At 36.9% G+C, this 27,965-nt stretch overlaps 1 protein-coding gene and 1 long non-coding RNA gene across 3 annotated transcripts in view; one reads left to right on the top strand and one right to left on the bottom strand.

Annotated features, from left to right (window-relative positions):
* Positions 1-27,965, bottom strand: part of LOC117420627 (diacylglycerol kinase theta-like) — a 124,526-nt gene that overhangs the window by 88,352 nt on the left and 8,209 nt on the right. The window lies entirely within an intron of this gene.
* On the top strand, positions 1,629-3,602 carry LOC131737339 (uncharacterized). Its single transcript, XR_009328958.1, has 2 exons — positions 1,629-2,370; positions 3,102-3,602. It is a non-coding gene; the product is annotated as an uncharacterized LOC131737339 (long non-coding RNA).

Raw genomic sequence — 27,965 nt, 5'->3', positions numbered from 1 at the left:
ATATTTTCTTGTGTGTGTCCTCCCGCACGAGGGCTACCATTGCTGGTACCCTAGTGGCGGCCACCTACCACTTCAACTTGTTAATAAAACCTGGATGCCTGAGTGGCGTTTTCAATCTCAACCTGTATGTCTCTCATCAAATCAGCAGATATACACACAGTAACAGAACACCGCTGTTACAGTGGTATACAACATATTTGCACTACAACATAAAAAGGTGTATAAACAAAAGTTTCATATAGTAAAATAGTGTGGAGGGTATTCTGCAATTTTCCAATCAGACTTTATGTTCAAACTGCTCTCTAAATAAACTGAAACATACGGAGTAAAAAAATAAATACAAAATACCCAGTGTGAACAGGCTCTTAGTCTGTGTCATACACATACTTTATAAAAATCAACCTTCATGTTACTAATAGGCACGTTTAGCTACAAACAAAGCACACCTGCTCTTATTTATCTACTGTTGTTGACATCAGGGAGATCGGGGGGCGTTTTTTCAGGTACCACACTTTTTGACTTCCTAATTAGCTCTGCAAGGTCAACCGTAATTAAGTACCGTAAGAAATAATACAAATTACTTTACATAATACTTCACAAGTTCAGTTAAAAAATAAATTGTAGTGGTTTTCACTACCTCTTTGTTGAATCAAGTTCTTATGGAAAAATGATCACGATAAGTATTATTTTGTTGTCCATGCAAAGTGCTGTTACTACCCCTGTATATGCAGTATGTTACAGGAATGTCAAGCTAGCTATCTCATCATGTTACCAGATTGGCTTTCTGAGATACAAGCAGCACCCTGATCCTGTCTTATTTTTGGAAATAAATGTATTACCATTCAAAGCATGTTTATGTGTTTCTGGAGTTAAAACAAGATACTATGTGAATTGCATTGTTCAGAGAGCATCACTGTCTGAAATATATGGGGGATACCAAATAATACAGCCATAGACTATGCTACTATCAGCTGTCTAATTTGGTATCCCATGTGTTCCTCACTGTAAATACACCCAATATCACTCAAACCCTTTGTGGGTGATAATGGGGCACAGGTAGACATACTGTGCAAGTTTGACATTTCTAGGCTATTGTATGCTGTTCAATTTGGTATCTGTGTTTCTTATTATATATACACCCAATATCAATCGTGTGTGTGTTCTGTATATAAAACTACAGGCTCACGAAAGCCAAGGTGTCGGCATCTTGAGACACGGCATCCAGATTGCGTTGAGAAACGACACAAGTTTTTCCAGAAGAAAGCTGATCAATTATCTAAACAGCAAGACGTTCTTTAAAAAAATCAAACACTGGAAAAGGAAATTAATGTATCCTACCACGATACAATGCATATTCCAAAAAAAAAAAAAAAAAAAACTGCACAGCTGACGGTTGTCGGTACGTTTGCAATGCTTGGTGTTGAACTGAAAATTAAAACTGGTATTCAGTATGTTGCAATACAATTTTTAAATTGATATTGTAACGAAAGTAAGGAAGCAATCCAGGCAAGTATTCTGGTCTCAAATGCACCAGCAGAAAAGGGGGTCCCCAAGACCAAGTTTGAGAAGCCCTAATCCATAAATAAATAAATAAACAAATACATCATCAAACATCCTGTTAAGGGACTGCCACTGATTGGACAGCAGGTTTGCATGCGCGGCGTCTCCCGCGTCATGTAGTTCAGAGAAATAGCAGCGAGCGAAAGCGTCAGTTCAGAGCCTTAAGGCTCTCTTCAACGACTTAAAAGAACAAAAAAAAATCCACAAATTCAGTATATGAACACTTTGGTCTTCTCTGAGACGATGAATATAACCGGTCTGCAAAATGTGCTTTGCCAAGATTAAATGCAAAAAAAAATACAACGAATGTTTTCGCATTTGCGACTCCACCATCCAAACGAACACGTGACGCAGGCGTAGTTGTTCGAAAAAGGTTTACACAGGAGCATGGCTGGATTAACGCAGGAAACGTTTTACGAGTTTGTTGAAAGTAAAAAGCACTACGTAAATAACAGCTCAGAAGCGAAGACCCTGGACAGAGCTGTGATGCTTGTACAAACTCTTGACTAGTGGAGTTTCTTGGTAAATAATTTTGTGTCAATCACAACAGACAACGTGTCTAACATGAAACGGGCATTCACTAAACTCCAAGAAAACGATGGTCAGTTTCCTGATATGAAAAGGCTGAGCTGCTTTGGCCACAACCTTGACTTGACTATCAATAAATGACTAAAGCTGGACAGCGTGGAACGGGCAATAAGGACTGCCAGGAAAATGGTGAGTGTTTTCACAAAACTGGAAACATCAAAGAGACTTAAAAATGCAACACAAGACAAGGTCATGCAACTTCCTAAACACTCTCTTATACACGTAAGTATAAAGCACTTTTTAAAAATATTGTAATACTAGTGAAGGCAGATGCAATAAATGTAAATACGTTATGGCTTTGGATTTGGATTTATTAATGATAGTTGAAGGCTTGTAATTCGATTCTATACTCAATGACATCAGAAAAAAGGCTAAATAAACCAATATAGGGGATTTATTCGTTTTAATGTAAAAACACCCTGCTATGGCTGTATTTACACAATTTATTTTTGCTTTAAATGTAAAATGTCAGCTATGGATTATTATTATTATTATTATTATTATTATTATTATTATTATTATTTAGTTGACACCTTTATCCACCAAAAAAGTAATAGTGTCAAAGATGATTATACTTGCTTTCATACTGTAAAAAAGTAAATGGCATCAATTTACAATTTATCTATCCATAAATTGTTACGTTTCAGAGAAGTAATTTTTATAAAAATATAGATTTATATTAAAGGATGTTATGCGACCTGGCTCCATGGTTGAAATGATCCAGTGTCTGTTTGAGCAGCAACAAACCATCTCATCTGTTTTTGATCTTGGCATTATTTGCATTTGCATCTGATGCCTTGTGACGGAGACATTAACCAGTTTGAGGACTTGACAAATGTAACGGTACCCTTGCTACAGTTCACTGATGCTCTCATGGGAGAAAAATATGTTACTTCTGCTATTCGTCCAATTCTGACCCACATACTGATGATATTCTTACTGCCAACCTACAGACAGAGCACTTGCAAGAGACCTGAAGAGGTAATCAGAAACGACCTGCTGAAGCGTTATGCAAGTGACTCATGCACTGTTTTGGATCCAAGGTTCAAGACTGTGCATGCTATGAACTACAGGAATGCTGTTTCTCACTTAGTTGAGTAATGCATAGAATTGCACAGTATAAATCAGAAGAGACAGCAAGGCTTCAGAGGAAGAAGGCTTGGATCCATGTACAAAAAGTAAAACCAACTGGTCTGAATGATTTACTGCAACTGGGAATTGTGATGACTCGTGTTTTTTTTTTTTCTGAATATTAATTAGTGTATTTGGTGTAATTAAATGGAATGATTTTTATGAATACATACACTGGCTTTTATTGTGTGTTGATATGCTTTGATATGTTTTACTGGACAGTTATTTGGGATATTTTTTATGAAAGGCACTATAGAAAATTAATATCATGTAGTCTTTATCTTTTGCTCCTATTAGATCATTAAAGGCACCTAGATTACAAACTAAGATTAGTCTTTCTGTTAGGTTTATATTTGACCAGATGAGAAAAAAATGCAGTAAAAAATAGTTTAGAAGGTAAAATACATTTTTAAATATGAAAACGTAGTAACCTCCTATTGATTTATTACATCATTTTTAAGGATTGTAAGGAGGTATTCACCTCAGCCTCACATTGGCCTGCAAGATTAGAATGTGCCAGAGGCCGTCCATAATGAAGTTACAGCCTATGTGAGCATGCCAGTCATTGACATGAAGACTGGTGTAAAGAAAACGCAGGATGTTTTCCACACAAGGCACCTTGCCAAAGAATAGCTCTGAGTATAAGTGACACGTGTGTCGTCTGAGAGACTGTTCAGTGGCAGTGGCCTGGTGGTCAGTAGTATTCAGGGACGGCAGAAACCAGAGACTGTGGATCGTATGGTGTTTCTGACTATGAACTTACCATTAAAGTATACAGAAATAAAGAAGTAGGCCTACTCTTTCTGTTAAAATGAGAAACATGAGAAAAAGAATGTATAAAACAGCATCATGTTCAGGGTTTTCATTTTTCCCTGGTTTTCAGTTTTCCAACTCGTATTTAAAAATTAATTTGACAATTAGGCCTACTATATTTGCTGTTTCCTGATGATAATGAAGGCTGATGATGTAAACATTTAAAATTGTTATTTTCCTGAATTTCACTGTTATTTAGCATTAGACATATTCAAAATTAATCCTTACATTTGAATGAACTGTCATTAAGGAAGTTGTTGCTGTATTCATTTATTTGGTTAATAGAAAGTTGTATGAGCAATTTTTTATTTAATCCAGGTAGTTTTCAATTTATGAATATTTTTGAGTGCTACAATTAGTTTTAGTATATAGTCTAACAGATGTTATCAACCCTGGTCATAGAGGATCCCTGTTCTAGTTTTCATTCCAAATGAGCTCAGCTTTCAGTTACCGAATTTACACTTTCATGAAGTAATATTGTGCTAAACCAGACCATTTAAACTATTTTCAGCTACAAAAACAATAAAACAAAAAAAGTTATAAGGAAACCACAAGACAGGGGTCCTCTGGGACTAGGGTGGAAAACCCCTGGCCTAAAAAAAATTAGTTTGAAAGAAGTTGGTGATTGGTGATCGTAATTCAGTGGAAAAATGTTTTATTTGCCAAACTCACTGTTTTTTTTTGTGTGTGTGGGTGGGAAACCCATCTGATAAATGTTTTAAGTTTGATTTAAAAAAAAAAAAAAAGACGGGCATTACTGCAGTTTCCCAATGAGCAAATAATAATAATCACAATATTTTGTCTTCTAATAATCGTTTTAGAGATTTTTAATATTTCCCAACCCTATTGAAATCATAGCCTACCGATATAAAAAATAATACTTTTGAAAATTGAACCTATATAGGAAAGTTTATCAACGTTAAATAAAGTCACTCAGATTTTCTATTCTTAAAACTGTTTCTAACATTATGTTATAGTGTCTAGCTTAATTAACAGTAATCAATTTAACATAACTGTTAAATGTACAATTTAATTTTGTGGTAAAAAAAAATGGTAATTTAATTCTGTGGTAAAGTTATTTTAAAACATTTGGAAGTCTTTTCAAGGTATTTGAATTTAGTTATGATATTTGTATTAGTAAAATAAGTGGTCTGACCTAAAAACACAGGCCACTGAAGACTTTCCCAAAACAGTGAACTTCCCCACAGGTGGTGGTCCTAAACCAGACATCGGTCCATACTTGTCTGTGGAAGTTAGTCTGTTGAGCGTTCCACCAGATCAATGGATCTGATTCACTGTCTGCCAAAGGGAGACAGTGGGTAGATAATGATTTAGTTTAAGTAAGATGTTGTCTTTTTCAGAAACTAGTATGGAGGCAGTAGTAGTAAGTGCTGACGTGTTTGCCTTGAGTAGGCTACCCAAGGTCTTAAGTTTTTTAGTAGGTGTCCTCTGTTTGCTGCTTCTGCTCCCTGAGATTCGGTTTCATTGTCACTGGCTATGGCAGCAAAGCTCAGGTCCTGCTGTAGCAGAGAGTTCACCTCTGACACCACTCTTGCTTTGATTGATGCAACCTTGTCCTCACTGATGTACTGCACTTTGAATCTAGGGTCGATAAAAGAGGAGACATCAAGTAGATCTTGGGTGTCTGTATTGGAAGTTCAGGTAACTCATTTTTCTCTTTGATTGACTTTGTGACTTCAGTGTCATCTTCCTCAACAGCTAGACTATTGTTGTTAAGCAGGACACTGACATAGTTTGCACCTGTCAGACGTCTGTGAAATCCATCAATGGGCTCAATGAATCAAGCACATCAGTGTCCTGCAATGTAGGTACTAAGTGCCTGTTTCTTCTGTCAGCAGTTAAGACTTGCTTGTGACTTGATTGCGACTTGATTGCTTTTTCCTGTTCCAACACCCTTTGAATCATTTGTTGATGTGATCTCCAATGAGTAGGTGTTTCTGTTATGAGCTTGTACTAAACTCTTCTTGCACACACCAATGGCACGGTATATATGCTTATCACCTTGCACACAGTTTCCTATAAAAGTGTTTTTTGAAAAATACAAATTTAAGGAATAATATATAACTGATGCACAATGAAAACACAACACAGGTCTAATGGATTTAATCAAATATTTTAAACATAGATATCAAACAAAATCACAGAAAATGTGAAAAATACAGATCAAAAGAATCATGAAAAGTTATCAGTATGAAACGTGACACACAGTCAAAATGAAAATCTTACAAAATTAGTATCAGGTATGACCTCCCTGAGCATTAACACAATCCTGGCAGTGCTGATGCATAAACCTGATCAACCTCTGGATAGACTGCTGTGGGATGTTCCGCCGCTCTTTCTGTGCAGCTGCAGCCAGCTGGCAAAGGTTGGCTGATCGTGGTTGTCTCTTGTGGATGGCACTGGCGATTTGGTCCCACAGATGTTCTACTGGACTCGGGTCAGGAGAAAAAGCTGTCCACGGCAAGACCTCGACATTGTTTTCTTGAAGTCGTGCAATTGTAATCCTAGCACTGTGTGGTCTGGCATTGTCATGCTGAAAGATCGACACTTCCGGATTGGCTTGCAGGAACAGAAAAACTTTTGCCTCAAGGACTTCATGAATGTATCGCTGTGCAGTAAGGTGCCGCTCAATCTGCACCAAAGACATTCTTGTGTTAAAGGAGATTCCTCCCCAGATCATCACACTTCCACCGCCCCACTAGTTGGCTTGAGCAACGCAACAGTCAGCATAACGCTCACCACAAAGTCTCCACACACGTTGTCTTCCGTCAGGTCTGTTAAGGGCAAAACAGCATTTATCAGTGAATAAAACAGCTGCCACCTGAGATGTTCTCTGGCCCACAGAAGGCGGCGATTTTGTTTCTCAGCTGTCAACATGTTACCCCTGAACATACAAATCATTTTCATGCAGATGGCGAGACAGTCATTCTGCTGATGCACAGGTTATTTCCTGGAATTTCTCGTGCTGTAGCCACTGTAGTCTGAAAACGATTACAGATGGATCAGTCGGATGCGACGGTCCTAGGCCGGTGTGGTGACCCTCTGCCTTCCCGGATGTGGCCTGTCCCTCACAGACCCAGTTTCCTTGTTTTTCTGGACTAGTCTGCTGATTGTTGAAGCAGAACATCTCATTCTCTGGGCAACTTCTCTCACAGACAGGCAGCCCTTCAAATCATGCCGATAGCAACCAGTCGATCTTCATTACTCAATCGGGACGTAGTCGTATCTTTCGCTGTTCTTGCGTGAATTAAAATCATGTCTTTTCGAATGGCTATTCATAGATTTTTAATCAACTCGTTTTGGCAATTTTAACTCAAATACTAAACACTGAGCACCTGGCGTTTTTATGAAATCACATGACTTGAGCTCAGTATTTTGTTATCCCAAAGGACAACGCTACTCAAAACAACCAACAAAGCTATCTGCTTACTATTTCAAATGTAAATAACATTATGTATGTGCCCATTGAGCTATTGATGTGAAACTTTGTATCAGTATATAAATAACACAGCTGTAATCCCATCAAGTTTCACTGTCATCAGAAAGATGCAATTATAGCTTTATGCTGTCTTGAGTCTTGGTGTATATTAGGCTATGTGTTATATTTCCTTACATATGTTGCTGTATGCAAGAGAAAAATAAAACAAATGACAACCAGGTCCGAGATAAAGGTTTGGTTTTCGATGGCTGAATGTTGACTGTAGGCTTGTCAAATGGTCGTTTTCCACTACATTTACTGTACGCAATGGGATGTCGTTGCCTCAGGTGATAAAATAGGTTTGATGTGTTGCCTCTTAGCTGGCACGGCTTTCAAACATTTTACAAAGTATTGTACTTGGCTCAGAATCAGACGATTTGAATCCGAAAAAAAGCCTAAACTGCTTAAGACGAGCCTTTCTTCAGTATAGGCTCCTATTCCTCCTTTGAATGAGATTAAGTTTACACTTCACACTGTTGCTTTTTTTCTCTGTGGTTACTCGCAGCCATCCTGAAGAATTTAAATGAACCTTTCTTAACCCTTTGCGGTCCTATGTCGGACCAGGTCCGACATCATCAAAAAGACACAGGTCTCTAATCGTTTTTTCTCCAGAAAAAGCGACTAGAGTGAGACCGGTAGAAGCCAAAAAAAAAAAAGAGGTTGATCTGAGCAATACACATAGTCCCTTCACCACAGACACAGGCATAAACAAACAAGATAGCTGCTTCCGCATCCAGCACTCAAAGAATATCACAGACATTTGCAGAGCTTTTTGAGATGTTATAGTAATACAATAATGGATCGTATTATTGAGGAGTTTGGTGATAAAACAAGTGATCAGGAGATGATTTATCAGTATGCACTACTATGAAGAGATATGTGAAAAATACAGCGAACAAGGGGCGGGGCTGGAGATGCAGAACTGAGTGTCCTGTTGATATGCAGTGCCTTTTAAACCTGTTTTACTATGAATAAAATTACTTTTAAACTGTGTGTAAAATAAACAACGCGTGTGAAAATAAATTGGACTCGACACGCCTGACAAGCGCTGAATAAATGGACCGCAAAGGGTTAATGTGACGCCTTAATGTGAGTTTTGTAATTAAAAACTGAAATATACTGCAATACAAATATTAATCTGTACTACACATTTACTTCCCTATGAAGTTCAAATGGATGTCCAAATCTTAATACTTTCAGTTCGCGTTATGCACAAGATAAGGGTTAACCAAAATAAATAAGTAAATAAATAAAATGTATTTATATATATATATATATATATATATATATATATATATATATATATATGCCCAGGGCAGACGTGCTCGAACAAGGACTGTGGTTAGCATTCCAAGAAATCCAATTTATAAAAAGGTATCTGAGTTACCATGTTTCAAGATAGCCCAACTGAATGTTAGGTCATGATTAAATAAAGTTCTGTTTCTAAATTAATATATTGTGATTAATGTCTTGGCAACTTCAAAATGATTTTACTTCTCTTAATCATTTTACTATTACAACATTATAGCTGAGGGTCACAGAAACACAAAAGTACTGTTTAGGACATTCAGTAAAATTCTTCAGCCAAAACACAATGCTGGTTCTTACCCTCTTTAACTGTAAATATTTTGCTCAATACTTTACAGACAAGGTCGAAGCCATTAATAGCTCTATGTTGCTTCGTAATGCTTAAGACATCACATCCACTTCTGAAAAAACTTCCACTTCAAACTTTTCAGATTTTTCAGTACTGAAGCTTCTGATATTGTGGATATAAGAAATCGCTCACAATCCACGACTGGTTCTCTTGGCCATCTAATTTCAATGTTCCGACTATCTTGCTCCTCAAATTACTAAAATTATAAATCTCTTTCAATCCTGGAGTGGTTCCATCGGCATTAAAACATTCCACTGTGATACCAATTCTCAAAAAACCCTCATTAGACCCTGATACTTTAAATAAGTAACTATCATCTAATATAATTTTTGACCAAGGTTCAGGAGAGGGTTGTTACTAGACAACTACTTGATTATCTTTCTACTAATCATCTCTTTGGAAAATTTCAAACTGGATTCCTGGAAACAACATAGGACAAAGAAAATATGACTGGCCAATCTGACTTTCCATAAAAATACAATTGACTTTTTTTTATACTTCAATATGACAATAATAAACAAAACAATGCATATAATGTATTATGAAGTATTTTAATAGACCAGAGGGAGCAGAGGGGTCAGAACCAGTGCACAGTAGTACACAACTCCTGTAGAAAAAAAGGAACCTGGAGTCACAAGTTAATAACAAAATTATATTTTATTATAGGAGACAAGTGTTTGTATTTTCTTTACAAGTTGCCTGAATATATACCAAATTATTATTAATAATTGAATTACCTGATGCCTTTATCCAAGGCGACTTTTTTTTTAAACATTCAAATTCAAATGAAAGGTTTTAAAAAAAAAAAAATGTAGCGCTGTCTGACTAATTGTTGCAGTCACTGTGCAAATGGAGTGCAGACCCTGAACTCGGCTCAGAACACATTAACAGACTATATCAAAACATGAATAAAGCTCAACAATTGAGAAACAAACCCTTACAGTCTATTTATTGGTATTAAATTACAGTAGCATACAGCATTCTCCATCACAATGCTAAACATCAGTCGATGTAGACTGCTTCTACATTGCTTCAGATAACTATCCTTAAGGAAACAATCACACGTTGTGAAATCACTACGGCACAAAACCAGCAGTATTATAGTGGCGTGGTCGCTTATATTTAGGGTTGAGTAGGCCAATTTCTGTACTTTAATAACTTTGACCCTGTTCAATGGATTTGCATGAAAATTTGGATCTGTGGTTAGATCTCTTAATGTGGGCCATTTCGTTCTGCTCGGAGATGCAGATTCCGAGATCCAGACAGTGAAAATGAAATTAAAATCTGTTTTTTGGCTGTTTTTTTTTTTTTTTTTTTTTTGTCCAGCTCCAAAACCCAGGATAGTGTCTTTTCCGGTTTGGTGAAAAAACATTACTCTGTTCCTGAGTTTATAGGAATTTAAAATTTTGGTTCTGAGCATGCTCAGTACAGCTCTTGCAGTTAAGACATTTGGTCTCGAAAAAGGAATTGGCTCACGACAAAATATCATTTTTCGCGAGGATCAAATCGTCTTTCGTCAGAAAAAAAATCTTTGTTCGTGAGGCCGACATTTTGTTTTCAGTAAAAAAAATAAAAATAAAAAAATAAAAAAGCTGCCTGAAAATCACATATTTTTAAAACCATGACATGTCTGTTTATAATTGGGACTCCATAAGACTGGCTATAACATTGTCTTTTCATTTTGTGAGTGGCAAATGTGTTTATTTTATCTTTTAAAATCTTTTTTTCGCCACTCGTCTGGCAAAAAAGGAATTGTTCTCATGAAAAAAGCAGCTGTTCTATAGAAGTATTCAGGCAAAAAAAGGAATTTAGAATATCATTTCTTTTGTCATGAGGGGGATCTTCTTTCATGAGGTTCTTTCGTTCTCACAAAAAAAGATGTACTCTGATGAAAAAAAAACTGTGGACAGCCACTGCCGAGTCCTCGGGAGAGGTTTGCCCGAGACAGACAGCACTTCCCGGGTCAGCAGCATGAGGTACCTCCCTTACATTTGAATTGCTGATATCTCAGCCTCTGTTTGAGTTAAATACAAGAGTCCCTTTATATATTAAATTATACTTTTATACTAACATAACCTATTAGTTTTTGTTCATGAGTGCAAACATCCAAAATGCTAACAGTGTATTACATTTTATATATAAAATATTTTAATGGCTATAGTAAAATTAAACTTCCTCGCTTGAAAACTACCAGCTATTACATATTTATATATTTTTTTTTGGCTGAGAGAGATGGTACAGCTATGGCCACAACTTTTGCATCAATTATTTATTTTAATAAACAAATAATAAACAAATAAATAAAAAAGCCTAGATTAACATAATTTAGATGTTTTATTTAACATCATGTAGTCAAAGAAAACTACAGAACGCTACTACAAAAGTCTACCGGAAGCCGTAATAGTAGTAGTATTTAAGGCATGTTGGATTTCAAAATGTCACATTTTTAAATGTCAGTTTTTCATTAAGTATGGAAAACTACAAAGCGGTATGCAATTTAGTATGTTAACGTAGCATTATTCCACAGGCTTCATTCGACTCCGTGAAGCAAAATTATTTCATTATATAGGGAGATGCAAAACCTTTGGCCATAGCTGTAATGCTAATTCACTCTATTCTAATAGATCAATTACAACTGTACATGCAATACTGGCAAAATGCAGTACACATAGCCTCGATTTACGATGGCCTGTACTATATAGCGATATGTGTGTATATATTTGACCCATAATATTAATGTTATAGTTTATTACATATGATGCAACTACTGCTTGTAACTTTTTGTCTAAACAAAATCTCCACAATGCACAAACAGCATCCTCAAATCACTGTCAGCCAAAAGGCTAAAATCTGTTTATGTTCCACATTGAACAAGCTGAACGTGTCGGAGTCTTCCTGCCTCACAAAATGCCATCAACTTTGAATATTACTAACATGTGCTGTGTCATGTTAGTTTGAGAGGGCAGCACCAACAACAGGGATCAACCAAGACTTTTTCAGTGTCATACTGGACGAGTAACAGAATACAGTTTAAATGGGAGGGATGGCCTCACCATCACTGTTGGGCTGTAATACCAGTATGTTCTGTATTCTCCAGTGTTTTAGGACTATGTTGGCAGATAGCACACACATGTGTTCTGTAAATATCTATCCTTATGCATTGCAGATGGATATCTCTTGTGCTATCTGCAGAGAGTTGTATGTTGTTCATCTTAACTGATGGTGGTTGCTTGTGTTGCCTTGCCCCTTCCACTGCTTGTAAGGGGGTAGGAGGGAATGCAGAGTTAGGGTTAAAAAATTGTCATTTTAATGTCAACCCTAACTGATGCATTATGTTTTTTGCAAAGAATATATATATATATTGTAAACGAGCCTTGCGGCTCGGGTTCGTTTTGCCCCTTTAAACTACTGACCAGACACAGAGATGGAGGGTTTGAATGCGCTTTTGCACTAATTTTAATGCAGAACGAAATCAAAACAAAATACAAAATAAACACCTAGCTCTGTACGAGCACTAACTAACACACAAGAACACCCTGACTACAAGTGGGACAGCTAGGCTGTTTCCCCACTAAAACAGTAAACAAAAACACACACAGGTTTACTACAGCAACTTTTCTTTGGTTTTCTCACGACTGCCAGGACGCTGAGTACCACTTCCTGCCTCCTTCTTCTTAGCAGTCCTGAGCAAACTAACTGTTTCTCTTAAATACCCTGCACCTGGTACTAATTTAACAATGGCTACCAGGTGCAGCAGATAATTACTAATAAAACGATTAACAAAAACAATAAAATAATTAACAAAACCAATTAAACAAATGTGCCTAAAAACGAAACCACACATTTTACTGCGGGGATGATTCCAATCCCATCCCCACTGTGCTACAATATATATACACACACACACACACATACACACACATACATACATACATACACACACACACACACACATACTTCAATGGAAAGGTTCCACGCATTCTAAATATGGTTGAGCTAGGGGGATATAATCCCCAATATATGCCCTTAGAATCGTAACCATCACAAAAACAAATCAAACAAGATCACTCCATCAGCTATTAACAAAATGTTGTTTTAAAAACAAACAGTCAGATCTAACTCACATAGTTTAATCGTAATGTCCTCTGGTAATGTAGTTTATGGTGTCTGCTGCCCACTGTTAATCACACATTAAAAACTACAAATCCCATACCCTGCCATTTCACTGCTTTATCAGTGTGATGGCTACCCATTTCCAGACAGTTTGAAAACTTGTCAAACCAAGATGAGGAAAATAACACATTATTTTCATGCGATTGGAGAGATTTAAAAAAAAAAAAAGCGATGAACAAAATTCAGATATGTTGGGGGTTTTACAAGAAATGAGCAATGAAGGTATGTCAGAAAATGAAAGGGAAACGGAACTGAAAGATGAAAGACGAACAGGGAACTTCGAGAAGGGCTGTGTTAGTTACAGCGTGCTCACAGTTGTAAGTAGCAAAAAAACACAGAAGTTGAACCAACACTGGCTAAAAGATTTTCCCTGACTTAAATTTGACATTGTTAAAAAAAAAAAGTATCCATGTGTTGCACATTTTTGTCATGATGCAGGGGAACTGATGGCAGGCAAGACTGCATTTAACAGGGAGCCAGAAGTTCACTACGTGAAAATATATTAAAACACAGGGCTTCAAAACGGCACGCAATGTGCAGAGAGGCATTGTGGCAAAGTGGTTTGCAGTGCGCAGGTGTAGAGGTGATGCAGTGCTCAGGAATGATTTGAAAAAACAATTCACAGTTAAACAGCTCTTTATTGGCTGATAAATAATAATAATTGGCTCTACACACCAATGTGTATCGCTCAGTTAAACCACAGGGTTCAGTCCCGAAATAAGACACCAAACAAGACACACACAAATAGAGACACGATCACTTAATCCAGTAGTGAGTGCTCTTTGTGCAGGTGGTGCAATACAAGTTTATAGTGAATAATGGTGCAGTGCAGTCCAGGTTTAATACTGGCTTTGTAGCGGCAGCTCCCGGATAGTTTAGCCGTCTAATAATGACAAGCAAATATTAGTTAATACGGCGCCCTATTATTATTAATAATAATAATAATAATAATAATAATAATAATAATAACAACAACAATAACAACAATACATTTTATTTATAGAGTGCTTTTCTCAAACCCAAAGCACTGTACAAGAACAACAATACAAACATACAATATACAAAGGTATATACAAAATATCAGTTCAATAAAACAAATCAAAAGTTAAAATAAATCAGTAAAAGCCATCTTATAAAGGTGTGTCTTTAAGTGAGATTTAAAAATATCCACAGACTCAGAATCTCAAATAGATCTGGGCAGCTTGTTCCATAGTCGCGGGGCAGCACTACAAAAAGCTTTGTCTCCCATAGTACGGAGCCTAGTCCTAGGTTGAATAAGACACCCGGCATCCATGGATCTTAAATTGCATGTTGGAATGTACTTTTGCAATAGATCTCTCAAATAAACAGGGGCAGCACCATTTAAGGCCTTTAAGGAGCAGAATTTTGTAGTCAACCCGATACCGGACAGGGAGCCAGTGCAGTTTATACAGTACAGGGGTTATGAGTTCAAACCCGGGCTGCAGAATTCTACACATACTGAAGCTTAGTACTTAGTACTTTAGCAGTAACCCCAGTCAAAAGAGCATTGCAGTAGTCCAATCTTAAGGAGATGAATGCATGAATTCATTTCTCAACAGAAGATGAGGACAAAAATGACCTTAACCGGGCAGTGTTACGCAGATGAAAGAATGACACTAGTTATATTTCTAACATGAGCTTCAAACAATAAGGTGGAATCCAAAATAATACCCAAGTTTCGCACTTGAGGTGAAGCTTTAATGTCAGTGCCTTCCACAGCCAAACTAAAATCAATGACCTTGCGCAGCAGTTGTTGGGAGCCAATTAGCATAACCTCAGTCTTGTCACAATTTAACTTTAAGAAGCGAAGGATAACCTCGGATAACAAATTGCTTCCTATCAGACAGATATGACCTGAACCAACAACGAGATGTGCCTGTGATACCCAATACATTTTCCATGCACTCCAGCAAAAATATCATGAGTAACAGTATCAAAAGTTGCACTTAAATCCAGCAGAAAAAGAATACTGAGAGATCCTGAATCAGCAACCACCAACAAATAATTTTTTACCTTCACAAGGGCTGTTTCAGAACTGTTCTTCGCTCTAAACCCAGACTGGAAAGGTTCAAGCAGCTCATTAGATGTCATATAACTCTGTAATTGTGATGTGACCACCCGTTCCGGAATTTTTACCAGAAAAGGCAAGTTGGATATTGGTCTATAATTGCTTAACACATCAGGATCCAGCCCAGGCTTCATTAACACAAGAGTGATAGCAGCAACTTTTATAACTTATAATAGAGGTCTCCAATATATTTATATATTGCAATAGCTTTTGAAGGACTCTTAAGTAACTTTGTTTTTAAATGCTGATTCTAATGTATTTTTATATGTATCTTTTGATGTATCTGATGTAATTTTATTAACAATTGCTGATGTATTTTATGTTATGTACAGCGCTTTTGTTCTACAAGAAACGCTATATTAATAAAAATTGAATGATTGATTATTACCGTTATATCACCCAACCCTACCTGAGACTAAGTCCATAATGCCTGGCAATGCTTGTTTTTGTATCTGTCAGGAACTTAGTATTTTAGAGACATAGAAAGAAAACTATTTATTTATCATGAACATTGTAGCCTAATGTATAGTAATACTTTGTGTTGCAGCAGTAGGCGTGGTTAATGGTTTTTTTCAGACCATTTATATTTGTTGCAATACAAGATAGATTATACAATTAGTAATTATCTAAACGATTAACAATTTGCTAATCAATTACTTGAATAAATGCTGACACGTGCCTATCCCTAGTTTCCTAGACTTGAAGTTTGAGTTAAAACAAACAAAAAAAAGTCTGTCACGCATGTTAGTTACTGTGTGTAGGCCTAATTTAGACCCAGTACATTTTTGTATAATAATGCTAAACTAACTTAAACAACCAAATGCAAAAGTATTGAATAAAAATAAAATGTTAATTGAGGTCCCGAACAAGAGTGAAACTGGAAAAAACAGTGCAAAAACTGGCATGCTATAGGCATCCTCATCCAAACTCAACTTAGATGTAATCTGAGGAAGACCGTGCTTACTACCTGGTTCCAAGGATACCTGGATTCAAAGGGGTGGTTTAGCTTCACTTTGTTGCTGAATTCTATATTAAAATGCAAGGGCCTTATTCATGCTGTAGTAAAAAACTATAACAAATCAGCATACTATAATCAAGAATGTGTTTGTTTTTTTAGGGGTCAGGCCTGAGTACTAGCTTTCTTTTTTTCTGCTGTGATAAATCTAGGTAATGTGTTAAAATTAGAAGTTTCTTTTCTCCTCTCTTTTTACTATTGTTTCATCTGATAATTTTTTTTTAAATGTTGCCAAACACCTGACCTCAGTCGGTTTGAAGCCAACATGTTGATTTAAATGACTTCAAATTTTAAAAACCATGAAATGCTATTCTGCTCAGATGTGATTTGCATGTAATTTGCCACTTCCAATTGACTGCAGCAACAATGGGGGTACCAGGAAAATAAATAACTGTAGTGTCTCCTTAATACATTATTTTATTCTTCATAAATTATGTACTGTATGTTTGTATACTACATTAGTGCGAGTGATAACTAGGCTTGCTACTATTCAATTTTTATTTGTTTGCCAAATTGACTAATGAAAGCATTCTAGCACCGCTTCAGCCAATGAGCTCTGTCAGAACAGGATGAAATGACTGACAGTGGTGCCTATTAAGGGACCACTGAGTTGACTGACAGTGACCCCTAACAATTCAGGGCGGAACGGAGACAGGACAGACAGCAAGTATAAAAACTACATAGACTACAGAGATGATTTCCAAATTATTATTGTTGGTAAGAAAAAAAATAGCGAGTGGTTTTACCGACGTTTATCCTATATAAATTTATTTCAGTCGAACTCATATTTTGGGGGAATTCGACGTTTAACGAGCTTTACCGATTACAATCGTAAAGTAGCAAGCCTAGTTGCTACTTCTCTTTACCTCTTCGGATACAGCCTTCCCAGTTCTCACTACAGGTGCTACCTCCCTCACACATTCGTCAAGCGATTCCATCAGTCATTTCCAGCCAAACCTTCGTGCACTTGAATTACTCCATTAGAGCTGAGACTGGCAGCTACAGTTTCCCTTTACCTTAGAGTGTTGCCCTGCTGAGGCATCATGGAACTCCCAGCCACTAGCGAATGTATGAACTTCTAGTCTCTACTGTTGACAGGGAAACCTCATACTCAGTAAGTGGCCACAGAAACCTTGGAAGAAGACCAAACTGAAAAAACGTTTTTTTAATATATTACTAAAAGGGAGTGTTTGTTTGGTTTTATAGTGGTCTGAAGTTTTGATGGGAGATATCTTTCCTGGATCTCAATACAGGTCTGCTGTGTTGAAAGTGTTATAGTTGTTTTAGAGCACGGTTATGGTGCACAAAAGTACTCTGTCTTTTGTATCCTTTATTGTTATAAATAGATTGACCTTGTATTAGTTTTTATTCCAATTGATATATACATGAGATTTATAGCATTTATCCACAGGCTCTTTATAGCTCTTTATCTGCTCAACCAGGCTTCTGTTGGTCATCTCAGAGTTCTTCAAATATCAGCTCAGCGGTTAACGACATTAGGAAGTGGTTGGTACAGTATAACGTCATTTTAACTTCTGTAGAGCTGGCAGTTCAAGTCAAATAATTTTCAAGCCAAAAAAAATAAAACACAACAGATTCTACTAGGATTTTTACAATATGGGTATGTGCTATAAATGAGTACTAGCAACATTATCACTGCCACCTGTCCATTATACCACAGCAAATCTGCACAGAAATGTTACAGTTCTCCCATGATTATACAATGTATTTACACTACTTTAGAATTGTTTGCCATAGGTTAATGCTTAACCATAATTTCTCTATGCTTTATTATACTTTGTTTTTATTATGGCGCTATGCTTTTACTATGGTATACTTTAAGGGCTTTTTTACTATGTGTTTTTTTTTTTTTTAAACACTTACACTATTCATTACAGTTATGGTTTATGCTTGAAGGCTCCAAAGTCAGGAAATTTCTTATAAAAAAAATGACAATTAAATTAACTTCAGTGGTGCAGCTTGAAGCCACAAGGCTTGAATGGAACATTTCCTTATTAAATGTGTTGTTGCTAAGGTTTTAAAAGTAATTTTCTTACCAATTGTCACTGTTCCTCTTATCACTTAAGGCTGCCCACCATATCTCAGTATATGTTAAAAGCCTAACCTGGATGCAGCTACAGGTGTTATAGCATTTCCTGACTTTTGTGGCTTCAAGCTACACCACTGAAATTAAATTAATTGTCATTTTTGTAAATGGTAGTAATACTGGAATTTGTTATGTAAGAAATAATTCACATAAGGGAATACGGCAAGATATGATTGAGTGCCTTCAACCACCCAGAAGTACGGTAAGATGTCTTACCGTCCAGCCTGTCATGGGTTATTGTGCTTATAAAATTGCTCTAGGTTTCATTTGTAAAAAGAAAACAAAACAGGATTTTAAACTTTAAACGAAAATCAATTAAAATTTTAACTTTAACTTCAGAATAAACTGTTCCTTTGTTTTTGCATGCACATTTATTTACTAATGTATTAGTTTTTTTTTTTATACAGCAGCTTGAATGTATTGTTTTTCTGTAAAGTAAAAAACTGCAACATTTTTTACAATTTTTACCTGCTTACCTACATGTTTTTTTACACATTATGATGTACATTTGATGTTTACAATAACCTCTGCACCTTTAAATATGAAATGTCAAGCCTTTGTTTGTTCTCACCACCACTTTGGCTCACAGACTTACTTATTGGCTGGGTCTCACACAACACAAACAAAGCTGTTTACTGCATAGTAATACACACCGATGTCTGCACTGGTCTTTCGTTTACTTTATTACTTGCACTTGCACCAACATTAAAATCTGAATGTAATTGTCTTTTTTCTGTTTTTTCAACAACATCTCTTCATTGTTAAGGTCCAAAGCAACCACGCTCTACCCCGGCTATAGAAACTGCTAATTGGCTGCATTCAGCACTCATTGTAGCCAACCAGATCGAGATTAAGAAAAAAAAAAAAAGAAAAAAAAACACAACATCTAAGGAAATTGATAACATTTAAAATGTACATGATTCTGTTTACTTTCTGACAGTGTTAGACTAATGTATAATTATGAAAAAATCTGAATATCCAAGTGGCCTGTAGTTCTTAACCGCCTGTAATGGAAAATCGGCCGCCAGAGGAAATTAATGAGGATGGCTGCAGAGAGCCAATATCCCCTGCCAACAGAACCGGCGTCCAAGGAATTTAAGCCTAGCGTTCTGAATAGCCAAAACAACCAATCAGAACAAAATAACATTGGTGTTTTTCCATGCGATTGGCTTAATATTCTCTCAAACACTGGAATGTACTAGCCACAAAAAATCAATCAAATTCTAACAATGGTAGGAAATGAAGTCAGCGCCGAGTACTAGAACCCCTGTCACACAGAAGATGCTGGTACTGAAAACGCCTCAGAGCCGTCTTGGAATTTCTGTTTCATCCCATTTACATAGCCAAAAATATGCCGTCTCAATGCAGGTATAACATTCACACAGCTGTTAGAACAGAATCCTCGTGCTTCAGTTATATCAGTGTTGTCATCGTAACGGAACAAGATAACAAATGAAAAATGTATCAGCCAATAAACGCCAATTATTGTAGAAAGTAGTCCTACAAATTCCCTTTGATATTTACATTAAGTACTACAATGACTAGGCTACATATCTTGAACAATAAAATGAACCACCAATGTTTCTTTTCAATTTAAATACTACTGCCAAAAGATTAGAAACTTACCACATCACAGAATATATACATATGATGTTTCTAGTATTTTTTCATTACACAGTCAAATCATTTTGAGTGAAAAGGATGACTGCAGTTAACTTTAGTTGAAGTTAAAAACAAAGAACAACATTGTCTTTTATGTTACATAGCCTATTAGGCAGTGGTTTGCACTTAATGGAAATGTGATCATTACTTAAGCTGCATCCACACCGGACGCAAGCGACCAAAGCGAGCAAATTCGCCGAATGTCAATCCACACCAGACGTGACTTGGAAGTGATCCAAAAGACTGGAAATAAATACATGACCCCGCCCATGCATTCCTGTTGGACATACTAGAGATGGGCTGTCCCATTACAAAACAGGTCTTGTTTTGATAAAAGGTTTCCACCCTGATCTCCAGATCTCCGTTGTAAAATAAGGTTGGACTTGTAAAATCGATAAATCATAGTTATTGAACATCCCTATATATCCAACAGTTTTATTGTTATTATAATTAGCAGTAATTGTACAGATGCAGTCGTAGTGTATACTGTGTGTGTGTGTGTATATATATATATATATATATATATATATATAATTTTTATTTTTTTTCGTGGTAGTAGTCTGATTTGTAGCCCTGTACATCTGCAGCGGTCAGAAGACAGCTGGACAATAGTAGTGTAGTTAAACTGATATTTTAAACAAAATTATTTTATTGTTATACATTTATACAATTTACTGCAATCTCAATTAAATGCCTCTTCAATCCTTTTTGCTTATTAGCTTTAAGTATTTTAAAGTGCAAAATTATTAATATTATTATTACGTTGTTGTTAAGCACCACATAATCACCATCTTCATTATTATTATTATTATTATTATTATTATCATCTGTGTTATTATGCGCAGGTCACCACTTACCTTGTATTATTATTTGCTTTTATTTAGTTTTTCCTTTTAAAACAAACAGTCTGGTGAACTTGACAGAAAATGTTTTATAAATATGGCTCATAATCTTCAAAACATATTGCTGGCTTTGTTTTACAATGTATAGAATAGTAGGACCTCGATAATACAGGCTAACTTCACTATAACGAACCCCCGTGGGAGCTGGAGAAATGTTTGTTATATCAGGGTGTTCACTATAATAGGGTTTGGCATTTTTCTGTATCAGAATAATGACAAAACGTCATATTTGAATTGAATGTCAACATATAGTACTTTTATGAAGATTCCTCCACATTGATCAACATTTAAAACGGTATTATGACAAGGTACTCATGTCACGTGTGTGGGTAACCGCATTGCAAGACAGAGGAGTTGGAGTTGAAACGCCAGCACAGGCGCGCAGGATTTATTAAACACAAAACAGAAAGTAAACAAATGGGTCATGTGATGCTACCAACGATGGTAACGCACAGAGGACACATACAAGACAGACAGGCAGCAAGTCTCAATCGAGCGCCCGTCTCTAAACAAACAACCCATTTCCACATATAAATTACACCATCACTAATTCCCCCTGTGGTATGTTTAAAAGAAAACAGTAAAGAAATGAAAAGGGAAATAATGTACACTTACATGCTGAATACAGTAATTACATGTCCTTTCTCTTGAAAAATCTATCCAGCATAGATTGCTCCTCACGCCCGTTGCCTGGTTGCAGTTTGTGTGAAGATGACGAACAGGCAACGATTGCATTCATCATGCATGATTCGTACTACAATAGGTAATCTTTGAAATAGCGTCATGGGAATAAAAGTTGCTAACTTCAAAATGAAATGTGATGTTGTGGCCAGAGAAGACGCTTTTGTGCACAATTTCTAAATTAACTGAATCCAATAAAACTAATTTTGGTGTACTTTCTTTTCCAAAGGCTAGAATAACCATTTTGTCCTTTGAGTGATATGTATTTCCATACATATATCTTCAAATGCACCTGTGACAGGGCACAAGCACTGTGGCATTGCTGTTCTTCGAGTTTGCAGACTGTGGCTGGGACTTAATTGATAAATTAACAATCTATTAAGCCCAGGCACAGGTGTATATAAGGAGCAGTCGCTCCACTGTTGGGAGACAAACCCAGGAGCAGATTAGAGCACAGCACAACAAACAAGCAGACAAAGGACTTCCCTTTTCCTCTTCTTGGACTGAACGCAGTTAAATACCTTCAGAACATCAAGAGACGATTACCTGCCAGCCCAGCCTCTGCAGCTGTGCCTGCCAACAAGCATTCAACTTGTTCATACCTTGCTCTGCTTTGGAAAGTCATGTATACAGTTGTGCCTTACTTAAAGACACAGTACCTTTTTTCTTTTGTAAACCTCGGAGAAAATTATCTGGGATAGAAAGAAATGGATGGTTCACATGGGACTACATCGATGTCTGTAATAATGGGGTGATTTTTAGTTCCTTTTAGACAAAATTACTGATCATAACAGTCTCAAAAGCGATGGACGTTTTTAACAACAATAGTAATGTTGTATTATTGGTGTGTTGTCCATTAACAAAAGAAAGTGTGTTGAAATTTCCCCTGATGTAGAAAGCTTTGCTACAGGGGCCAATGTCTCCTCCACCCCAAAAAAAAGCTTTGCAAAAAAAAAAAAAAAAAAGTGCAATAACTCGAGTTGGTACAGGTAGATATCAGGCAATCTGCTTGCAAGCAAAGTATCACTGTAGGAAAAATGGCCACCACAAGCAAACTTCCTTATTGCCAGTTCTGTACAAAAGGGCTTCAAGAACTAATTGGAATTTGGCCTTAACTGTGAACTATATACAACTATCAAATCAGTGGGGTCTGCACTGTCAGGCACGGTAAATCAGAGAAGTATGGTAAAGTCACATTCTCGACTAGCAAATAAAAAAGTAAAGCACAGTAAATGCGTAGTATAACATTGGGAGAACTACGTTCCCGCTAGCCGCTTGCCATGTCTCCACAAGCAAAGGTTTCACTGTGTGGCTCAACTAATTTTCTCCAAGTTCGCAATGGTGGTGAAGGATTTGAAAAACATACTGGTGTAAGACTAGGATTACTTTGAACGCGTGAAGGTAGATGAATCAATACAGATTGTTTTGTTTTCACCCAATGAAAGCCCTTTAGCTTGATTACGCAAGGTGAACCAACGTTGTGTTTGGCGGGAGGACAGAGGTTCTAATTAGAAACAGTCAGCGGGCGGCGCTTAAATATTTAATAAAAAAAACAACATGGCATCAAAACATGGGAAAATTCCTTACAGGTTTTTAAAAATAAATAAATAAATTGTACAGACACATTATTACAATCATGTTTACGAAAAATGTAGCACAATGGAGCAGGAAGACCAGGCACCCATGTGCAAAAAAACATACGACCGTGACAGTCACAGGGAGGTGAAGCAGTCATGGTTTCAAACATTCCCTTGGCTAATACATGACTGAAATATCGGTATGTTTTTTTTTTTTTGGTAAAACCTGCAATGCTGGTTCCCGAAAGAACATTTTCACAGACGGCAAGCCAGCAGCAAAACAAAAGCAGACGACTTCAAGAAACACGCAGCTTCGAAAGATCACAGGTACAATTTTTTTTTTATTATTTGTATTATTATTTTTTTTTTTCTGTTTGCTATCTCTTCTGTTTAAAATATGCTGAAATAGAGGTTCCCGAGTGGCGCATCCAGTAAAGGCGCTCCACGTGGAGTGCAGGATGCGCTCTATAGTCTGGACGTCGCGAGTTCGAGTCCAGGCTATTTCACAGCCAACCAAGGACGGGAACCCCCAGGGGGCTAAATTAAGGCTTATGTAACATACATTACTCATTTTGTTTCTCTGTTTTGCAGAACTGCACATTGTTGGATCCAATTAAGCACTCAGTAATGCAAGATGCAGGCATGTATACTCATTTAGACTCAGTGAATGATTTCTACAAAACAGTAGCTAGGACTGTAAAGGAAGCATTCCTCGTGGAACTGGTAAAAATGATTATAGAAAAGAAATGATTAAAGAAATGATAAAGAAAAGAAATTGGAAGACAAAAATCTGGTCGCTCTATCAACTGATGGTGCTTCCATGATGACAGGCTGCAAAAAAGGTGTAACCACTTTATCTAAAATGGATCATCCCTGCCTGGTTTCCACACATTGTCTCGCTTAATAGACTCAGCTTAGCTTCAGAAAAGACAGCAAACACTCTGCCATACCTTGTGTCTTACATAGCACCCGTAAATCAACTTCTGCTGCATGCCCGAGCACAGCAAAGAGGTTATTCAAGAGCCTGCAAAAAAACCTAAGCAGGTTTTCTTTTTCAGACACTGTGGACGCCCTACAAGGTTGCATTGGTGCTATGTCTGTTCTTGCACAGATGAAAGAGGACAATTACCAAAAGACAGTTGCAGCAAGTTGTCAGAAGAAAATGCGAACATACAAGTTTATGACTTCCACCTACTTTTTGGCAGATGCTGTGGTAATCTTGGGGATCCTGTCTAAGCTTTTCCAGTAGCGTGGTGTAATCTTCACAGAGGCTAGACAGCATCTGGATAGCACAGTAGAAGCACTCCTTGCACTTACAGTGATTCCTGGAGGGCTTTTGGCACCAATGCCAAAAGAAGAACCTGAAGGGGGCCAGGCTGTTTTTAGGACCCATGAATTGATGGACACAAAGGAACAAGGCGAGCAGCTTCTCAGCCTTCAGAGATCTTTCATTAATGCCGTAGTTGAGCAGTTAACTAACTATCCCCAAAGGTAGTTTCCTGGAAACTGGTCAAGACAGGACATCCGGAAAGCCACATTAGAGGAGCTACTACAAGACAATTATGGTGAACAGGAACTTGACAACCTCATTGCACACTACTGTGTTAGTAAAGTGTTTGTGCACCCAAAGCAGACCAAACTGGAGTGGACGACCTAGCGTGGATTCTTCAGAGCACACAAAGATAGTAGCACACAAAGATAGTGGGCAGCAGTGTGGAGTAGTGGTTAGGGCTCTGGACTCCTGAACGGAGGGTCATGGGTTCAATCCCAGGTAGGGGACACTGCTGCTGTACCCATGAGCAAGGTACTTTACCTAGATTGCTCCAGTAAAAACCCAACTGTATAAATGGGTAATTGTATGTAAAAATAATGTGATATCTTGTAACAATTGTAAGTCGCCCTGGATAAGGGCGTCTGCTAAGAAATTAATAATAATAATAATAATAATAATAATAATAATAATAATAATAACAACAACATGGAGGATTTTTATATAAAGGTTGTTCTACCTCAGAAGGATTCATGGCCAAACAAATACTCTCTATGCAATTTGCAACCCCAACACATCTGAAGAGTGTGAGCAGGGATTCAGTGCTCATAACAACATCAAATCTGCAGAGCGAAACAAGTCTAACAATTGGAAACGTAAACAGCCTCATGACAATATTAGTCAAAGCTCCACCTGATCTTGGACAGTTCGATTTTGAGATTGCTTTTCAAAACTGGACGCTGAAAGACAGACGTGGTTTCTTGAACACTGTCAAGAACAAGCCAACAATAGAAGCAGAAGATATTCCAGATTAACTTCCTGAATTATAGTAAAAGTAAAACCATATCAAGAACACAATCAGACTCTACTTTGACTAACACTCCCCTATATTATTTGTGTTTCGGGAAACCTGTGGTGAGTGTGGTGTTTAGGGGAGAGGGTTGTTGGACACAGTTATAGTCAATATGTTTATTGTAGTGTGTACAATAAAAACTTTTTTTTATACTTTGGTGTAGCTTTTAGCCACACTGGAAAAACTTGTTACTTTAGCCACAGTGGCTAACTAAACTAAAGTCTTTAAGGGAATGTAGGGAGAAGGATGACAAACTGCAAAATTAGCATGCAAATTTATGATCAACTTTTGTAAGAGTAATGTTATTTGCTTCTTAGTAAAACAAAACACACTACAAATAAGCTGCAAATAAAATGTCTATTGCTCAAACATTCTAACTCGAGTAATAAACAGTAACCGTGTACCTAAAATGTCTGTTGTACAAGCATTACTATTAAAAATCAGGTTAAAAAATGTACCCTTCAGATGGTAAATTACAAATAAAAATACAAACATGTGCAGACATAAAATGGCTGACCAAAAAAAAAAGACCAACGTGTAGGGCTGTGATCAAAGGTTCGAATGCTCGTTCGCTAGCCAGGAATTCAGTTTTAAACCTTCAAAGGTTTGTCAAGTTCATTAACACAGTTTTTGTTTTTTTTTCTAGTTTGACAATGTGTGAATACTATAAATCACACATTAAAGGTCACCCACCAGCAAAATTTGGATCTTTTGATTTGTATAATGCATATTACGTAAACAAAAGTTGTTGCATTAAAATCTGCTACCAAATCGTTATACGTATCAACTCTATATGGTGCCGCTGCCGTGTATGGAGCAGGGTATAGTAGCCAAAGCACTGAGGGGGTGCCTATAGCGGATGTAGTGCTTCAGTAAAATGTGTACTAAATAGCTAGTGTACCAGACAGTGTAAGAGAAGTGCTATGGTAGAATATGTTTGAAACATACAAAATATACGCTAACACCAATAATTAAAAAAAACTGAGCACCGTCCGCCCCTCCCCCCTCCAGCTTGTGTTATCCAGAGGCAAAACTTTAAATTCTTCATTCTCCACTCGACAGTAAAGCATTGTACAGCGGAACCTGTATTGAAAGAAATGTCTCGAAACCCCTCTGCTGTTTGGGACTTTTTTGTTAAATGCCTAGAGGACCAAATAAAAACTTGAATGCAAACTGTGCAAGCAACTGTTGATGTATCATGGAGGCACATCCAACCTCTGGGGTCACTTGACAAGCGTAAGTTCATATTATAATTAATATTTTTAGTAGTAGTAAAATGTGACTGATAACCTGCTTGGAACAGTGACTGTTAAATAAAGCTTTGTTTTGCCTACGTCCGCTGCAGTTGTTGCTGCTGCAATGCAAGCTTACTGCATATTGCAAGCAGCCTCATTGAAGTGTATTTTTATTTAAATTAGAAAAACATGATTACTGTCAGTGAAGGCTCCTAGAGGAGGCAGAGCCTCCTCAACTTTTCACAGGAAAAAAAAAATAAAAAAATTGGCAGATGGCAGATCACATGATCTGAGCACGGGTTTTAATTGGAGACCAGAATTTTATTTATTTTTTATACTAGAGGAGGCTTTGCCTCCGATCACGAACTCCTGTCTGTCTGAAACACTCCCACTACTAGATTGGGTGATCTCAGCATTGGGTATTAATTGGAGGAGTGACCCACATCCTCCCGGCACCTAAAGTGCTGCTGTAAGCAGTGTTGCCAGATTGGGTGGGTTTACGCACAACTGGGGTTGTATTTTTTGTATTGTGCGTGAAAAAATGGCTTTGGGCGGGTGACTATTTTTTTAGCTAGTTTGGGCATTTGTGCGGATACTACATTTGGATATATTTTGAATAGTTTTTAAATATTTATGATATTTTTAAGCAAAATACTAAGCTAGATGATAGACAACCCTTAGTGTTTACATCACTGTTGCTAAACATTTTAACAATAACACACGTCAATGTCTGTCATATGACATACATTTCTAAAAGGCACAGTCTGGTAATAGGCGTTATTGCAAATGAGAATTTGTTCTCAAGGGTTTTACTTGATTAAAGAAAAGGAATGATTGATTGTTTTTTTCTGCAATTAAAATAAGGCTAAAATGGAATTCGAAGGAAGTTCCACAAACTCAGAGTGCCATCAATCAAAAATAAACAAACGTAGGC

This window comes from Acipenser ruthenus, chromosome 1, assembly GCF_902713425.1.
Source record: "Acipenser ruthenus chromosome 1, fAciRut3.2 maternal haplotype, whole genome shotgun sequence".
NCBI classification, from domain to species: domain Eukaryota; kingdom Metazoa; phylum Chordata; class Actinopteri; order Acipenseriformes; family Acipenseridae; genus Acipenser; species Acipenser ruthenus.
This window is presented reverse-complemented; position numbering and strand designations above follow the sequence as displayed.